The sequence below is a fragment of the Uloborus diversus genome, chromosome 6 (assembly GCF_026930045.1).
Source record: "Uloborus diversus isolate 005 chromosome 6, Udiv.v.3.1, whole genome shotgun sequence".
In the NCBI taxonomy this organism is placed as follows: domain Eukaryota; kingdom Metazoa; phylum Arthropoda; class Arachnida; order Araneae; family Uloboridae; genus Uloborus; species Uloborus diversus.
This window is the reverse complement of record NC_072736.1, coordinates 117243540-117261369: the sequence shown is the minus strand read 5'-3', so window position 1 is coordinate 117261369 and position 17830 is coordinate 117243540.

The window sequence follows — 17830 nt, the reverse complement described above, 5'->3', positions numbered from 1 at the left end:
GAATGTGTGGGTAGTTGTGTGTGTGTGTGTATGTGTAGGTGTCTGTATGTATGCGTGTGTGTATGTGTGTGTAGGTGTATGTGTTTGTGTCTGTGTGCAGGTATGAATGTGTAGGTAGTTGTGTGAATGTGTGTTTGTATGTTTTTGTGTGTGTGTATGTGTAGGTGTCTGTATGTATGCGTGTGTGTATGTGTGTGTAGGTGTTTATGTGCGTGTGTATGTGTATTTGTGTATGTATGCGCGTGTGTGTAGGACATGGATGCAACCTGGAGACGGCTTTCGCTATGGGAGCAGCATCGTGAGGAGCCGGTCGACGGTGATGGTGCGAAGGGTGGCGGTGGGAAAATAAAATGATAGAGGACGCCAAAAACAGTCAAATGAAAGCAATAAGCAATCGTGATTGCTCAAAAAAAAAAAAAAAAAAAAAAAAAAAAAATCGCCAAATTTGTCACCAAGTTGGCAACAAAACTTGGCAACCAAAAGACTGGCGATATATCGCCAAGTGTTCGTCAACTTATAACACCACTTGAGTTTACATCAAAATTAACAATGATTTACCTCCAAAAAGGGGCAAAAGACCCCTTTAGAAACACCCGAATGCAACCAAAAGGGGATGTGCACTAGTAGACCCCACTAGAAGTCTACGTACCAAATTTCAATGCGTCACTATGCACTATTTGCAACACAAAGTAATGAATGTTTTGCGAAACAGAAAGCAATATTTAAAAAACTGTCAGTTGTGAGTGAAATATTTTCTTTTTGTTTAGTACTTTCCTTGGCGACGTAAGTTTCATCCTTCACAATCAATTAAAAAAAGTTTTTAGCTTTATTCTTACAAATTTTCGTAAGTTAGTAGCTGCATTCTATTAAAATTATTGAAATGATGACAAGAAATTTAGTGATCTCAATATCTTTTATGCAAAATGTAAAAAAATATCAAAATTGTTAGAGTTATGTAAATATTTCTTTCATTGCAAAAATGCAATTTGCGAGAAAGAACGAGCCATTCATGGCTTGAGAAAGAAAACAAACTTTCTTATCTGTTTTTATGTTGTAACTTATATCCATTATAGATTATTAAAGTTCAAAGATTTTCATTTCTTTTCTATTCTTCACATTACAGCGTAATATTACTAAAATCCTTTTATTTGCATTTTTAATTTAACTATAAAAATGAGTTTTACTAAATCCAATGTAAACTCTGCTGCACAGTAAGTAGCATTAATGAAAAAAAAAAAAAAAATGGCAAAGAATTTGAAACTTAAGATTGGCGCTCGCGTTGGCGAGTGCTGAGAGCGCTAAACTGCCAAATAAGGATTTGACTAGGACGTTTTCTAGTACGTCATCGCTCATTTAAGGTAACCACTGATGAGGCCTTCTTGTTGGTAGTGATGATGTGATCTCCCACCAATGGATTTTCTACTACTTTTTTTAAGCTATATTTTTGAGAGATGATTGTTCAAATCAAAAATATTAAAAATTATCGTCTTTTTACAATGTTCTTAGCAGGGTCAGCTCCCAAACACCACATTCAGAAATACTGAAGGAGAAAACATGTCAGTATTTCTGTCCTCTAGTTAAAAATATAATTCATACATAAATTTTGAGATTATCACTTTTTAAAATACCCAGACTTAAACAAATAGGAGTGTATTGGTGTTTTAAACAACTATTAATTAATAATTAGCAGATATAAATAATTAGCATTATCTATAATGAAACCAATTTAGCAGTGCAATGAAAATTAATGTCATAATCTCCTTGAGGTAAGAACCTAAGAAACTGTGCCTCTTCCGAAACAATCTTTGCTACACCATAAGATTTAAGAAAGGAGGATCGGAGTGTTTCCCCAAGCGTTTTTTGAATTGTAATTCTAAACATATAGTTTTAAACGTTAAACGACTATTGGTGATGTTAGGAGAAGGTGATACGAAGTGATTTCGCTCGAAAATTTTTTGAAAATTGAAGTCTTAAAAGTGCCATTGTAGGTCATTTGTGGTAAACAAGGTTCAAAAGCTCTCTCTCTCGACAACTTTCTGAAATTGAATGCGAAAAAACGAAGTTTCAGACGATCTTCGTTAGGTTCTGCGATTCCTCCGTCCCTCCCTCCTAAGCTACTTCCCTAAATCATTTTATTTATTAAAAGAGAAAAAGGTAGGAGATCCTACCTCCAGATTTTCTTTTCAAAAAACATTTTAGCTGTTTTAGTTTTTCACGACGAAATTTTCAATTTTCACTCTAATGTTTTTAATTGCTTAAAGTACAAAATTATGCAACCTTAAAACAATCTGTTAACATTTTGAACTTACTGACTAAGATAATTTAAAACTTTTATATTGTTACAAATTCTGTAAATAGTAATTATTGTAATAACGTAACCTGTAAATAATTTCCCGTAATGAATATACAGCCCCTATACATTCGGCTAAAGTATACGGGCCCCTATTTTTCATTGATAAAATTTGTGAATGAAAAGAAATAAGAAAGTGTAGAACGGTGTAGCATTTTCTGGAATAGTTGAGAAGACTCTTTCGGTGTGTATAAAAAGCCGTTACGCATGATAAAAAGTTGAGTTTCGATTGAGAATTTGTACTGAGAGTGTATTAGCTCTGTTCATTGCGAGGCATTTCGCTGTGTTGTTTTTCGTATTTGGAAGTAAATACGTGTGTAACCGTTGAGTTTACGGTGTTGTGTGATATTTGCTTAATTGCTGATGATTAATTTAGCAGTTGTTGACGATCTTTCCTGTACATAGTGTAAATAAATTTCCTGTGTTTTTAATCAAGAACTGTTTCGTCCTTTCAAGAAAATTGAAAGTCGCACCGAATCCGTTACAATATTTTAGATTGAGGTAGGGTTAAACGTTTAACATTTTGAATACAGGTGGTATTTTTAGTGATACCTAAAAGATAACTTTTTTTTTACTTTATTTAAATGTCAGGAATCCTGAATCTCTTGATAACTTATTTCATTTTACGTTAATTTTTTATAACTTATTTTTAGCCTACTTTCCCAGTAAAAGTCACAAAAAGAAGAAGAAAGCATGAAAGAAGGCTTAATGCATATTAAAAATATCGCAAAAAATAAAAAAAGTCAAAAATAAATAAAACAAATAAATATCGAAAAATTAAAAATTGGAAAGTAAGGTATTGAGATGGGAAAAATGTCTGTCGGTCTGTCTGTCTGTCGATTCGTCTGTCTGTCCCCCTCTAATAACTTTTGAATGAATAGTCCGATTCGAACAAACTTTTTTTTTGTTCGAAAGATCTCGGCGAGGACACCTCATTCCCATATTTCACTTTTTGGTTAGAACCAGAGGCGTAGCTAGACCCGACTTTCGGGGGGGTTACTTCATTTATATATATGTATGTGTATGTATGTATGTATGTATGTGTATATATATATTGTAACGGATTCGGTGCGACTTCCACTTTCTTGAAATGAAGACACAGTTCTTGATAAAAGCACAGGAAATTTATTTACACTATGTACAGGAAAGATCGTCAACAACTGCTAAATTATTCATCAGCAATAAAGCAATTATCACACAACACCGTAAACTCAACGTTTACACACGTATTTACTTCCAAATACGAAAACAACACAGCGAAATGCCTCGCTATAAACAGAGCAAAAATGCTCTCAGTTCGAAATCCTCAATCGAAACTAAACTGTTTATCCATCGCTAACGGCTTATATATACCGAAAAGAAATCTCTCAAACATTCCAGAAAAAGCTACAACGTTCTACCACTACACTTTCGTTGATAAAATCAGTGAATGAAATAAGAAAAAAAGAATAGGGGGTTGTATACTTTAGCCATATGTTAAGGGGTTGTATATTCATTACGGGGAACTATTTACAGGTTACGTTACTACAATAATTACTAATTACAGGATTTGTAACAATATATTAGGGTGCATCATTTGCCCGACTAGTCTAAAATTGTTTTGTCCCTAATTTAAAAATGTTCTCATACCACTAGATAGTATTCCTGTGAATTTTTATGAAAATCAAAATTAATTTAGGTATCCCACCCCACCTCAAGCAAGAAGTTTCTTTTTAAGCTAAATGAACAATTATAACAATCAAAGTGACTCAAAGTGTAATACTGGTAAATATTTTTTAAATTATTTAATTTACATTGCACCCTGTGTTAACTTTAACTGTTACCATTTTTTTAGTGACTTTCCATAACATCTTTTGTAACTGTAACTGTTCAGGTTCACTACTTGTTCTCAACTTTCTACCATTTTCTTCTGTCATACAACTACTAATACTAGTTCTTTCAGTTTTCTTCTTGTTATTCTATGCATATGTGTTTTAAATTACTTAAATCTGTTAATACAGTAAAACCCCTCTTAACGGACACCCCTCAAAGGCGGTCAACCTTCTTATGTGGACAAGTTTCAATTCCCCGGTTCCAAAGCAAATAACATTAGTAAACCCCTGTCCTGCGGACACCCCTCTACTTGCGGACAAAAAAAATTTGTCCCGTTAGTGTCCGCATTAGAGAGGTTTTACTGTACATTCTATTTTAACTCATAAGGTGCATGAATTTTTGAAAGTAACATATTTTGAAAACTTTTAATAAACTTGAGTGAATCAGCTGCTGTTGAATCAGTGACATTTTCTCCACTAACAAAGCCTTGTTTGTTTATACAAAAGATAAAAGTCGAAAAAAGACAATCTTCAATGGTTATTTGGACTTGGAAGTTGAATAACTCAAGAGGACTCGGAATTTAAGGGTTCATGTTTACCCATTAGCTTGCAAGTGCTTCGCTGCTTGATGTATCATATTGAGAAAGGTGCCAATCAGAATCTTACCAAATGGGAGTCTTCAAAACTTGTCTTGTCAAAAATATCTTATTTCTATGCAAAATCAAACATTCCAATGATTACTGAATGTAAATCCTGTGAGAAAATACTAAAACTTCATGAAGACAACACAAAATTAAAAGCAATTTCTCTTCAAAAAAGAAATACAACAAATTTCATTACTAAAGTAAAGAAAATGGAAGAAGAATTAGCTAAAACATTTTCATTATGTCCTAAAAATGTAGAATGCCTTATAAAAAATCCAGAAAATTTAGCTTTTCTTCAATCTATGAAACGTGATCGTCTAGCAACCTTTGGCCCACATGATAAAATATTACAGCAAAAAATTAAGAGTCGGAAATGCGTGAAATATCAAAAGCAGCATTTTACGCAAAAATAGCAAAGGAAACAAGCAACTTCAATACAAGTTTTAATTCAGCTATTATTGATGAAATTGAAAGAGATGAAAATAGTGATGTAAGTGATACAAGTGATGAAACAGATCGGAGAAATCAGATTTATAATGCTCATACCAGAAATGGTTATGATTTTGCAACTTTGCACTGGGATTCTAAACTCTTACCAACTTTAACAAATCAAAATATTGCAGAAGAAAGTTTTGCAGTTATAGTGGGTAATTCATATGAAGTTAAGCTTCTTAGTGTACCAGCATATCCACCAGGAACAGACAAAAAAAGGAGATATGTATCATTGCTAATTTAACAATTAATTGGCTAAATTAATGGAACTGTTCTAACTCAATAATTAATATGACGTTTGACACAACTGCTTCTAATACAGGACGTATAACTGCAGCATGTGTTAGCTATTCAAGAGCGTTTGGGTAAAACTCTCCTGTGGTCAGCTTACCGTCACCACATTGGAGAAATTATATTGTCCCACGTGGTTGACAATTTAAAAATTGAAGCATCGAAGTCACCAGACATATCTGTGTTTAAAAGATTTCGCAAACATTATACATTACTGCAGTTTGTGGAAGAAAGATATACCGCTGATATACCTATAAATTTTTCCAAATTTGATGACAGTTCATTCAGTGAGTCCTCAAAAAGATTAATTGACGAGTGCAAAAACAATGTTATCAAATTAGCTAAATCAAATGTTGTGTTTTGCAGAGGTGATTACTTAGAATTTGTTCAACTTTGTCTTTTCTTCTTAGTAAACGATCCAAATGAGATAACTGCAGCAAACTTTAAACGCCCAGGAGCTTTACGCAAAACACGATGGATGGTAAAATTAATTTATGCGATCAAAATTTGCTTATTTCAACATCAAATCCAAGAACTACCAACTGGGAAAATAACTACACATCAACAAGTTTTAAAATTTTGAAACTTTGTTAATTTCGTCACTTTGGTATATAGTTCATGGTGGATAACGTGCACTTCTGTCTTTGATGCACCATGGAATGACTTGCAATTCTTTCATTTACTTATAAAATACGGTATTATTAATTCAGAAATTTCTGAAGTGCAATTAATGCTTTTAAAATTCACCTTTGGTATCTGACAGAAGAAACTACCTCTAGCACTATGGAGTAATAAAGTGCCTGAAGCAGACTGACGTGCTCTTGCTGACAGTATGTTAGTCATTAGACCAGCTAATCTTTCTAATCCAAAACACAGATTTGGTATAGGATTTGGAAAACCAAAGTTTCCAACAGGAATTCATTTATCATCAACACTGTCTGATTTTGTTGGCATTGATTCCTGGTTTTTATTTTTTATTTTGAAGTTAGATTCAGAATTCATGGTGGAAGATGTTAAACAGTGGCCAAATTGTATTTCATATCAGACTTCAAAAACTAATTTGAAAGGAATAAACGTAGTAAACGATTGTGCTGAGCGAGGAATAAAGCTGACCAATGACTTTTTAATATCATCCAAAACAGAAAATCATTACCAGAATGTATTACATACACGTAGTTGAGCATGATCGAAAATAACTCCCAAATCTTCGCAAAAGGAGGAAAATTGATTAAAAACTAACTTTCAAACTGAACTTTAATGTTTAACAAAGTAATATTATGAAATATACTGTGAATTTGTTTCAATAAATTAAATAATTCTTTCAGTAATTAAATAAATGTAAAAAATTACTTAATTTGTTATTTTTATGAGTTTTTGTAACTTTCAGTCGTCAGGTGGCACACATAGATTTTGTTCAAAGTGGGAAAAATTTCATACAAATTATTAATTTTGTATGTAGAATAAAAATAGCTTAGGGACAAAGTATTTGTAAATGAAAAAAAAATTGATGGGGCGCATGATGCACCCTAATATATATGTGTGTGTGTGTGTGTAATTTTTTTTAGTATTAAAAAAAATAAGAGGGAGGTGAATCTTGCATACTTTGGAATAGGGTGCCCCAATTCTGATACTCGTGTCAAACAAAACAAAAGCAAAGATTTTTTTTTTTTTAATGTTATAGAAAATTCCACTTTTTTTTTCTTTACCCTCCATTTAATTTAAAGTGAAATTTTCTAGCAACGATCTTGTCAAAACCAGTCTATCCAAATCAGGGGAAGTCAATTATCTAATGAGCGTGTTCTGTTCATTTCAGTGTGACTGTTTAATTTAGAGGCTAACACACATCTACAAAAGTTGCCATCCCTGAAAGCTAATAGATACTTTCATTTCCGCCTGTAAACTGGATGTTTGACTTTCAATCTCATCGGTGGTCAGACTATAAAGACTTTTTTTACTAACTTGGTTTGCACTAAAAGTATGAAATAAAATAAAAAAAGACTTCTTGAATTATGACCCGCAAAAAATGTAATTGCTTTTCATATCGTTATAGTTATGTGTTGCTTTTTATGTTACATTTATGCTAATTCTAAAGCAATTAATAAAACTTGAATAAAAAAACGTTAGCGAAGAAATATAGGCGGTAGAAAATTATTCGCTCAAATACATATCATCTGTTCTCCTCTCAAGTCTTTATTTTTAATTTTATTAGCTGCTTTAGAATTTACATAAATATCTATTTGAGAGAGCAACAGCAATTTTCGAGTATTATAAACAGAAATCTTTTTTATTTTCTACTTTTTAATGCGAACCAAGCTAATAGAAATAATCTAGATTCATTTCGTTTTTAAACATTTTATTCATGTAATGCTATGAAGTTTTTCTTTTGAATTAAAATAAAATTACCTTCAGAAGGATCCGATGGGACTAATGCTGCTTTGCAGTCTGTACTTCGTTTTCTTCAGACGATGTTAACTTTTAGAGCAATCCTTTTCGTCATTTTAATTTTTTTCTTTGGGTTTAAAAAAAGCTTGTTATCGGTTTTGCTCGCTTCATTATGCATCAACTTTCACTTAGAATGTACTATTTTAAACAGACTGTACCTTTCCAAAAGAATACGCAGTAAATATTGGCTGGAAAATCAATGTGATTGCAAGGAATACTCTGGTTAGCAAAGGTCGTTTTGACTATGACCTATGACACACAAGGCCAGACCAACAAAAACCTTTATCGTCTCGAATTCCGGTTATGCTATCATTTTCGGATTCGAAGCCCAATGATCTTTAAAGCAGCAAACAAAAACATTTTCTTCAACTCAGAAACAGAGGAATTGTCTTCAAGAGCCGAGGAGGCAGTGGAAAAAAGGGAGAAATGTGTTCCACGAATAGGCTTTCCAGGAAGATTAACCAAAGGACAGTCGTTTCGCGCACTTTCTTGGAAGAGGAGTAAAGGGGTGAAATTCACAGGTTTGACATGTAAAATGAACATTTCCAAGTTCATGGTCATTCAAGTTAAAAGCCATTTCGCTCTGTTATCTGGATTAGTACTGTTCTTTGGTTGCTCTCTTTCTTAAAATTATGGTTCCTTAGAAAACCGAAATGATTGGAGTGAAAAAAAAGTATAAGTTTTTTTTCAAGTGATGAAAAAAGGAAAATCGTAGATTACTGGCCAAGTTAGATTTGCAGCAATTGCTAACCTCAAGAGGATAAATAATGAATCAAAAAAAAAAAAAAAAAATCAGGGACCAAAAAGGAATATGACTTTTTCTTGAAAAAGATATGCTTAAAGTTTCTTTTACTGTCAAAATGATTCCTTAAACTCGCAATAAAGCACTTAATAATGTAGTAATAGAATAAATACCTAACAAAACTAATAAAGAGGAATTTTAATCAAGAGCCCATATTGTCTTCAGTATCGATTTCAAATTTTCACCATCATATTTCAAATTTCTATAAAAAGTTTTTTAAAGCCACGTATCTCAAAACCTCTTTATCTCGATTTCTTTCTTTAATGTGAAATTCGAAATATACAGATTCGACTGTATGCAATATTCCCACTGCGCGGCTCATAAAATTAAACATATTTAACAATTTGCAGAATCTATGACAAAGAAAGGCTGCATATACGTGGATTTAACAAATCAATCTCATTTCTAAAGCGAAGTGTCAAATTTCACTCAATTATCAAAAATTGTCGCAGCAGAGGGAGGCGTGTTTATACTTGAGGGTCACTCATTGAGCAGATTTTCAATGGAATTTGGGGGGGGGGGGGGCGAAGTGAATTTTTGACCTCTGTTACTCAGAAAAAAAAAGTCGTTTTGATTTTTTTTCTTCTTTTTTTTCTTTCTCTTTTCTCTTCTTTTTCTCTTTTTTTTTTTTTTTTGAGACTAACGTTTCGGGGGGGGGGAGGGGTTTGTCCCCAAAATCTCCCCCCCTTAGCTACGCCCCTCGTTAGAACTATTTTTTGTTCAACTTTAAACAGTTCAAAAAAACTTAACATTAGTGCCTGCGGAGAAATTCAAGGCAATTCCGAACTGTGAGGCGAATTTGCTTCAAACAAACTTTGTAGGAAAAAGCTTTTGATGAAAAACTTGTGTATAAAATATCTTTTTGATTTGAACAATTTTCTGTTCAATTTTGAACAGTTCAAATCCGTTAACATTAGCGCCTACGGGGAAACTGAAGGTCAATGTAGATTTCGTATTTGAAGGCGGATTTACTTCAAACAAATTTTGTTGGAAATAGCTCTTGACACCAGAATCCAGACTACGACTCCGAGAATTGTGCCCGATAATTAATCGGACTCTGACTCCCCGACTCCTACTCTGACTTCGTAGCTTTGGTAAAAATTTATACACGGAGGACAAATGACTGACTCCGATTCTTGGATATTCGACTCCGACTCCTTTATCCCAAAATGAGATTAACTCCGACTCCGACTCCGCAGCTATAAATTTTAACTGTGAAATAATTATTGTTTATAATGACTTGTTTTTATTTTCACGCTAAAGTTTTAATTTAGGTATTCAGTTTTCGGCGGATAAACTCGAAGTCATTTATGTTTCTACATAAAGATATGCGCAGACTATTTTTTTTTTTGACAATGAAAATTATTTCTTTAAGTTGACATTTTATTGTTTTTATTTATTTTGGTAAGTGCATGAATTAATTTAAAAATTATTTTGGGCAACAGGGGAAAAAGAAACGATTTTTTTTATATGTATTTATTTCAATGAGCTTATTAATTTTAATTTCTATTTTTTCCTTTTAAATGCTGTTAAAGAATTTTTTTAATTTAAAAAAGTGTATTAGCTGCTTTGTTTAAAAGGTGCTGCTATTTTATTTGTTCGTTTATTTATTTATTTTTTTTTACGCATCTAATTTTTTAGATGAGTGAGGAATATTTTATTCCTAGAAATCAGCTTAAAATATTAAAAAATATGTTTGAAACGATTTGCGATTTTAGCTATTTTTGAGAATATTCATTAGGTACTAGAAAGTAGTATGCTTATACGGGAAAGTAGGCTCGTTTAGTTCTAGACGGAACTTCTTGTTTAAAACTCATTAGAGTTACTGGTGTGACTTTTCTAGACAAGATTTTGAATCTTTTCCTCTATTTGAAACATATTTTCCTTACTTTTGTACGGGTGCGCCCTAGGAAGCTATCATGTTTCTTTACCTTTCGGTTTTTTTTTTTAATTGAAACTTGTTATGTAATTCTATAACTCTTTGGCCATTTTTTTTTTTCTATTGGTTCGAAAGACCGGCTCGAAAAAATTCGATTAGTATTTTTTTTTTATTCCAATTTAGGCCCAATTTTCACATAAATTCCCAAATATGGGCGTGAAAAATTACTTGCACATAATAATATTACATACGTTAGACAGGTTGGAATTTTCCGCGTTCTACGCAATTTGTTTCAATGCTCTAACTTAATTACGGCGGGAGTTATTTGCGTTTTTTGCTCGAATTTTTTTAAGCTTAGCTGAAATTTAGGGACTTACTACGTTTTTCATTAAAACATCAATAAAAAATGAAGGAATTGTCCCACAGTTTTCTTTTTGACACCATTGGAGAGGGCAACATTTTTTATTCCAGATCCATCTCGACCTATGATCGAAAAACTAAGCTACTATCTCGAAAGGAAAAAAAGTTACAGGCCTTTTTAAATCAAGTTCAAAAAAATCTCATTTCCATTCAAATTGTTAACCATTTTCTTTCGCATTTTAATTCCTTAAACTTATTTTATTTTGTGTTTCCATGGTTACGCTTTTTAAATCCATCTTTCTCAATTTAATTTCTTAAAAATATTTTAATATCTGTCGTCAAGGGCGTATGTAAGGGAGGGGCTGGGGGGCCCCCCTCCAAAATCTAGATTTTTTTTTAAATTAAAGGTAGTTATTTTTGGTTTTAGTTGCTCACTAATAATTTCCAAACTTTTAGCTACAAAAAAAAAAAAAAAAAAGCAGTAGTGATAATAATATTTGTAATAATGCGTTAGATCAAAGATTTCCGAACTGGGTGCCGCATGAAGAAGTGAGAGGTACCGCGAAGTGACCATGGTAACAACAATAGATGTATAAAACCAGACTAGGATGCTGTGAGAAAATTCTAATTTTTCAAAGGGTACCGCGAATCATTGAAGTTTGGGAACCCTGTGTTAGCAATGGTTGCTAAATGGTTGTTGTTTGGCAATGGTGTTTAAAAGACATCAGGAGATCCGTACCCCTTACTCAAAAAAAGAACTTGTCTTGGGAAAGCGAAGTTATTACAACAAAAAGGAAAGCAAATAATGTTGGGGAAAAATTTCACTTCTTTCAAAAGAAAATCTTTATTATTATTATTATTTTTAAACAGATGTGCAGCTTATTGCGTAGCAAATTAAGTTCTCCTTTCTTTCTTTCACCCCCCCCCCAGAGCCGGCCTTAACGAATGCGGGGCGATTGGAGAATCTTCGCGAGGCCCTTTATGAATAATTGCATTCAATTTGAGACACCAAAACAGAATGAGAGCTAATTTAAAAGAAAGTTAGACAAGTTTAACACTTGAGAAATTCTAGATGCGCATTTTAGTGCTTTGACAGAAAAGTTATGTACCAAATGCTGAAACTTAAAAATGTAACTCTAGACTGTCTTTGGTGACGTCAGCAATAAGGACAGATGTGGGAAGTCGGGCGACCTCCCCGGAAAATTTTATAAATTGAAGCCTTAAAACTCAGTTTTAGTCAGAAGAAGTTCGAGAAGGGAGAGGGGTTCAAATTCCACTGCCGGAAGGATTTTGAAAAGTGATCCCCAAAATAGCAAATTTAGGCAAAGAACAAATTAAGGGAAATAGAATAGAAATTCCGACTGGCAGGGGGGGGGGGATTATTTCAAAATTGAAATCAAATTTAAGCTAACTTTGACAACGTTAAAGGATCGAATGATCCTCCGGAATTTTTTCAAAAGTGTAAAATGTAATTTTAGGCTATTTTGATAACGACAGTTCGACAGTAGAAAAAGGAGATGACAGCTTCAAGAATGTTTTTCGAAACTGACGTCAATTTTAAGGGAAGTGGAGGAGAGCTGTTTCGTGGAACTGTCATAAAGCTTAATTTTAAACTATCAGTGGTGATCGTAGGAAAAGGGATAAAAGGTTCGAGGCAGCTTCCCTGGAAATTTATCGATGTTGAAGTTTTAAAATCGCAACGTGAGGCTACCATTGGAGAGAAGAATATCCCACGTTAGGAATATCCCTCGGAAATGTTTTGAAGTTGAAAACTTAGAGACATAGTGAGGCAATCTTTGGAGAATTCCTAACGATCACGTTAGATGAAAGAGTAGAGTTTGGAGACGTCCCTTGACAATTTTTTGACATCGAGGTTTTAAAAACCGAATTTCAGGTTAAATGTTGGCTAGCCCTCCACCTAGTATCACTGAATATCTCTTTAAAACTTCGTTTTTTTTGGGGAGAGTCCCAGAACCGCCCTGCCCGTAACATCAATTAGGTTAGTCCTGAAACTGCGTTTTTAGAACTTTAATTTCGGAAAGTTGGGAGGAGGGGTGATGGATTTCGCCCTTATTTTTAAAAAAAAATCATTCGATAGTAACTTCTAAAAGTCCCATTCCCTTCATTACACTAACGTCAACAAATATAGCTTTAAATGGCGTTTTTTAGATTTCAATTTCTAAAAATTTCCGCAGAAAGCTTCCCGAATTTTCCCTCCCTGTAGCATTACCAAAGACCATCTAAAACTGCGTTCTTAGGACTACAATTCAAAAAATTTTCAGGGGAGAACCCCCCGTCCACCCCTACCCGCCAGAAGCGAAAATTTTTTAAGAGTGCCCTCCTAACACTATTTTCTGGTTGCATCACTGAATGACAGTATGAAGTTCTTGCCTCACCTCGAAAACAAGGAGAAGATCAGGCCACTGTTGCTCTCCCCTCAAAAATTTGAAATTACAGAAAAAAGTGGGGGGGGGGGGGTCAGCTAATCATTTTTCTTGGTTATATGCCCTCCACTCCAAAATAAAAATATATACGCCACTGTCTGTCGTCATTGTTTGGGAGGGTAATTTTACATGTTTTTTTTTTTTTTTTATTTATTAGGCTAGTTATTAAATACAGTCGAGTCCCGACTTACGCGAGGGATACGTTCCCAGACCCCTCGCGTAAGTCGAAATTTCGCGTTTAAAGGGTATGTTTACGACTTTTTGATAAGCACAAACAATTATTTTAGACACTTGTAAACACTCTTCACATTGCTTTAAAACATTTCTTAAGTATATATGTCAACGTTTTCCACATAAATAACTGACATTATATTACATTTAATAAAAACCTACGTTATTCAATTTTTTACGACTGTTATGATGCACAAAATCACTGATCAATGGGAGAGTGAGAGAAAGTGCAAATGCTGTATGTACAATACGCAATAATAGTAATAACGAAATGCAACACTATTCCACTACTCTACAGTAGATAAATAAGTAATACTTGCTATAACTAGAGTCCCTAACTAAAAAACGGAACATGATAATGGTTGGTGCTGTGAAACTCATCCGTTTGATATCAATGTTCTCCTATATATCTTCACTTTTTCTTTAATTTTAAGAAACTTTTCTAGCTTAAGCTGAAACAGCACGCTTAGATACTATTATGTTAAATTAACTTTCACATTTAGAGTGGAAAATACGGAGTGGTTATTTGTATACAGTAACAAAGCGATGATTCGACTAGTACGGCGTGGGAGCCTACCCACTCCAGTGATTCATCCATTCACGAAACCAATATTTAGTAGCCAGTATCGAAGACGATACTTACAGTCGCTCCCAAAAGTATTCGTACAGCTACGACTTACAATGAAATAGGCCTTTCGGAATAGGTATTTTATTATAAGATTATTGATCTATTTTTAACAAACCTACATGAAAATTTTTAATAAAACATTAAAACTTAATTTTTTAAATATCAGAAACCAAAAAGTGCCAGAAATTTTATCTCACAAAAGTCTTCGTACACTTTGAAAAAATGTCAAAAAATTAGTAAATAATCTAGCTTTTTACTAAGTTATTATTAAGTAGGATATCATGCAGTAACAACAACAGGTTTTAAACGTCTGGGAATAGATTTCATTGTTTTTTTCTTTCTTTTTTTGTGCAATTTCTGAGTAAGTGTTCAGCCGCTCTACGAGTCTTATAGTACAGTAAAATTAGGCCAAAAAATGGCCGCAAACATCCAAAAAAAAAAAAAAAAGGTGAAACCTGTTGCAAATTACTTCTTACCCTTCCAGCAAGAAAGGGTAAAAAGTCCCAGCACTTTGCGCGTCGGGTTTTGGGGGAAAGGGGGGGGGGACGAAATAATCCTCTATTTAAATAAAAATAATTTCTATTACTTAAAAAAAATTCTCAAATCTAGCAGAAACCACTCTATAATAGTAAAACAATAAACTCTCACAGAAAAAAATTCTAATCAACAGGGGTGCACAGGCAGGGGGAAGGGGGGGGGGTCCATGGAGCAGCTTTGCGTCATTGGAATTTTTAAGGCAGTTTTTCAAGAGGTATTTCCTTCTTTTTTTTTTTTTGAGGACTTTTATTGTGGATGGGTACTCCGTCACACTTAAGGGGTGCGCCATCGCTTTGAGGGGGAGGGTCCCTGAATTTACATTCTAAAATCAACTATTGCAGTGAAGTTCACGGAAAAATTTCCCTGACTTAAACTTTTCCGAAGTACAAAATGCCTCACAATGATATGGTAATGTCCGAATGATAATTCTAAAAGATCTAAGCGAGCTCAGTAACAAAATTATTTGTGCCTGGAGTTATTAAACGCTGGAAAACAAAATTCCTGTGCAGCATAAAAAAAGTCCAAATTGACCAAAGTTTCCCTACTTCTTCTTGATTAACTTACTTCAACTTTTCTACAGTCTTTTGCCATCACCGTAAGGGTGTTACAAACCGGAATTGTCAATAGTGAGACGGGCAATGCTGCAGTTCTGCACCCTCTAAGTCGGTGGGGGTTCTCATTTGCAAACACCAAGCTACCTCTCTTTTATGCAGCTGATTATGTGAATTATGCTAAATATGCAGACATATACTTGCAACACTATCTGAAACTTTTGAGTACATTATGCGATAAAAAACAGTTTGATCACATCAAACATCAGCTAAAACATCAGCTATCCAACGATCTAACGCAGTGACAAATTCAGGTGGTCTAGAACCTGTAGTGACACAACGATAGAACAAGTCTTGATGAGAGCAATGAGCAATACAACAATGGAATGCTAAATATTTACACCTTTTTGTCTCTCAGTTTGGAAATCACAGTCCGTTTCTTCCCTCTCATGTTGGTAGTGGTATTGCTCGCTGATGATAAGGTGAGTTGCGATGAGACCTTTAACGTTCGGGTAGTAACATCAAAGGATATTGAAGGCAAACAATTTTGTGGCATTTCTTTGTAAAGGAGGTAAGCAGTTATATCTTTAGCATCTGTTACGAGAGTAGTTACTATCTGTAAAGATGTGTAAGTCCAAACCATCTTTTACACCGAATGGTATGAACAAATATGGGATAAGAAGATGGAATAACAAATTGCTAAAAACTTCTGGTACGAGTTATGCGCTGATCCTCCATCAGTATTCGATGAATCTGGTTTCAGAAGGAAAGAAATCCTGTATCGTTAAAGTACTATTATCTGAAGCAAAAGGATCATCCAACATCACCGAACGAACAGCTGGTGTCATATATGAGTCAGTGAGAAGCAAAGGGATGTAAGTGGACATTTTCAAGTTTTGAATAAAACGCGTTTAAAGATAAGATCCTATGTAGGCTTTCATTGATTTTCATTTCTAAATCATGCTGTATACAAGCAACTACCAGGTCTACTAGTACCATCTCTTGCCCCAAGATAGAGGAGAGGTTCACTAACCATTTGTACTGGTTATCTCCAAATTTTTAATTTTGCCACTTACATCCGTTTGCTTCTCACTGCCTCATATGTAATAGATGAAAGATACCTGCTTGATCATATTTTTGGTAATGATATGTAAGCTTCAAGGAAATATACCAGCAATGCAGTGGTCACTTGTTAGTATGGGAGAGCTAGTGTCATTTTTGATGGATGCAAAGAAAGCACCACAGAAATATAATCTACGTCCTATTACAACAGCCAAGCCTTCTGCTCTAGAAGACTTTCTGCGTCTCAAATCTTGTGCTTGCTCTGAGGGGTTTATTGGTTATAGTGAATGTTTGAAAAGTCTGAAAGTGGACTGAAGTGCTCAATTATATGCACAAACTGTGTTAGACATAGCTGCAACAATAACTATTTTGCTGAGGATCTAGATTCCAAAAGACATCTTGATAACGAAGACTTTTTGTTGCAAGCTTAGGAGAAATGATTTGAAAGCAAAAAACAGTTCATCGTTATTTTTCTGGCCATTTAATCAAATGTGCACCATCAGAGGGGGTGGGGAGAAGGATAATATTTTAGTATATAATTTCGTTTTGGGACGTGAGCTACTGTTCTTATGGGGTGGACAGTCCTGATGGAAGGCATTTTAGATTTGCATGAAATAACTTCTACTTGAAATAACAGGTGGTGGTGGGGGGGGGGGTTGAGTATTTCTTTTATTTGGCAGAGGGGGGGGGGGGCTGTAGCTTTAAGAGGAGGTGAACCATCGCTCTTGGAGGATGGACACACTTGATTTTTAACAATTTTCTTAGCATAAAATTATGTTTACATGTTATGTTGTAATGTATGGGGGGAGGGGGGGGGGTTCGGGGGTACTGCATCGTTTTACGGGGATAGGGGGGCTCTGTAGCATTGGTGGGTTATGTCATCCCTCTTGGGGGTCAAACACCCTTACATAATTTCATGCTTTTAAATTTAGTATAACATAATATTCTCACTTTAAATTTACTCCAAAAATTCTGGAAAAATACTCAAAACACAGCAATCTGTAGATGCCCCCCATTCCAAAACTCGACGCACAATGGGGTGGGACTTTTTACCTGTTCTTATTGGGAGGGTAATAAACAATTTGCACCAGGTTTAGCTTTTTTTTTTTTTTTTTGGATGTTTGGGTCCGACCCCTAATTTTACTGTACTATTACTGTTTCTAGTTCGCTTTTCGTTTCAATGGTGTATTTTCGTAATCTAGGCACCAGATACCTCCAAATATGTTCCATTAAGTTTAAATCTAGCGATTGAGGAGATATTTTTAAGCTTAAAGACAAATTTTGAGGCACCAAACGCGAACGTATG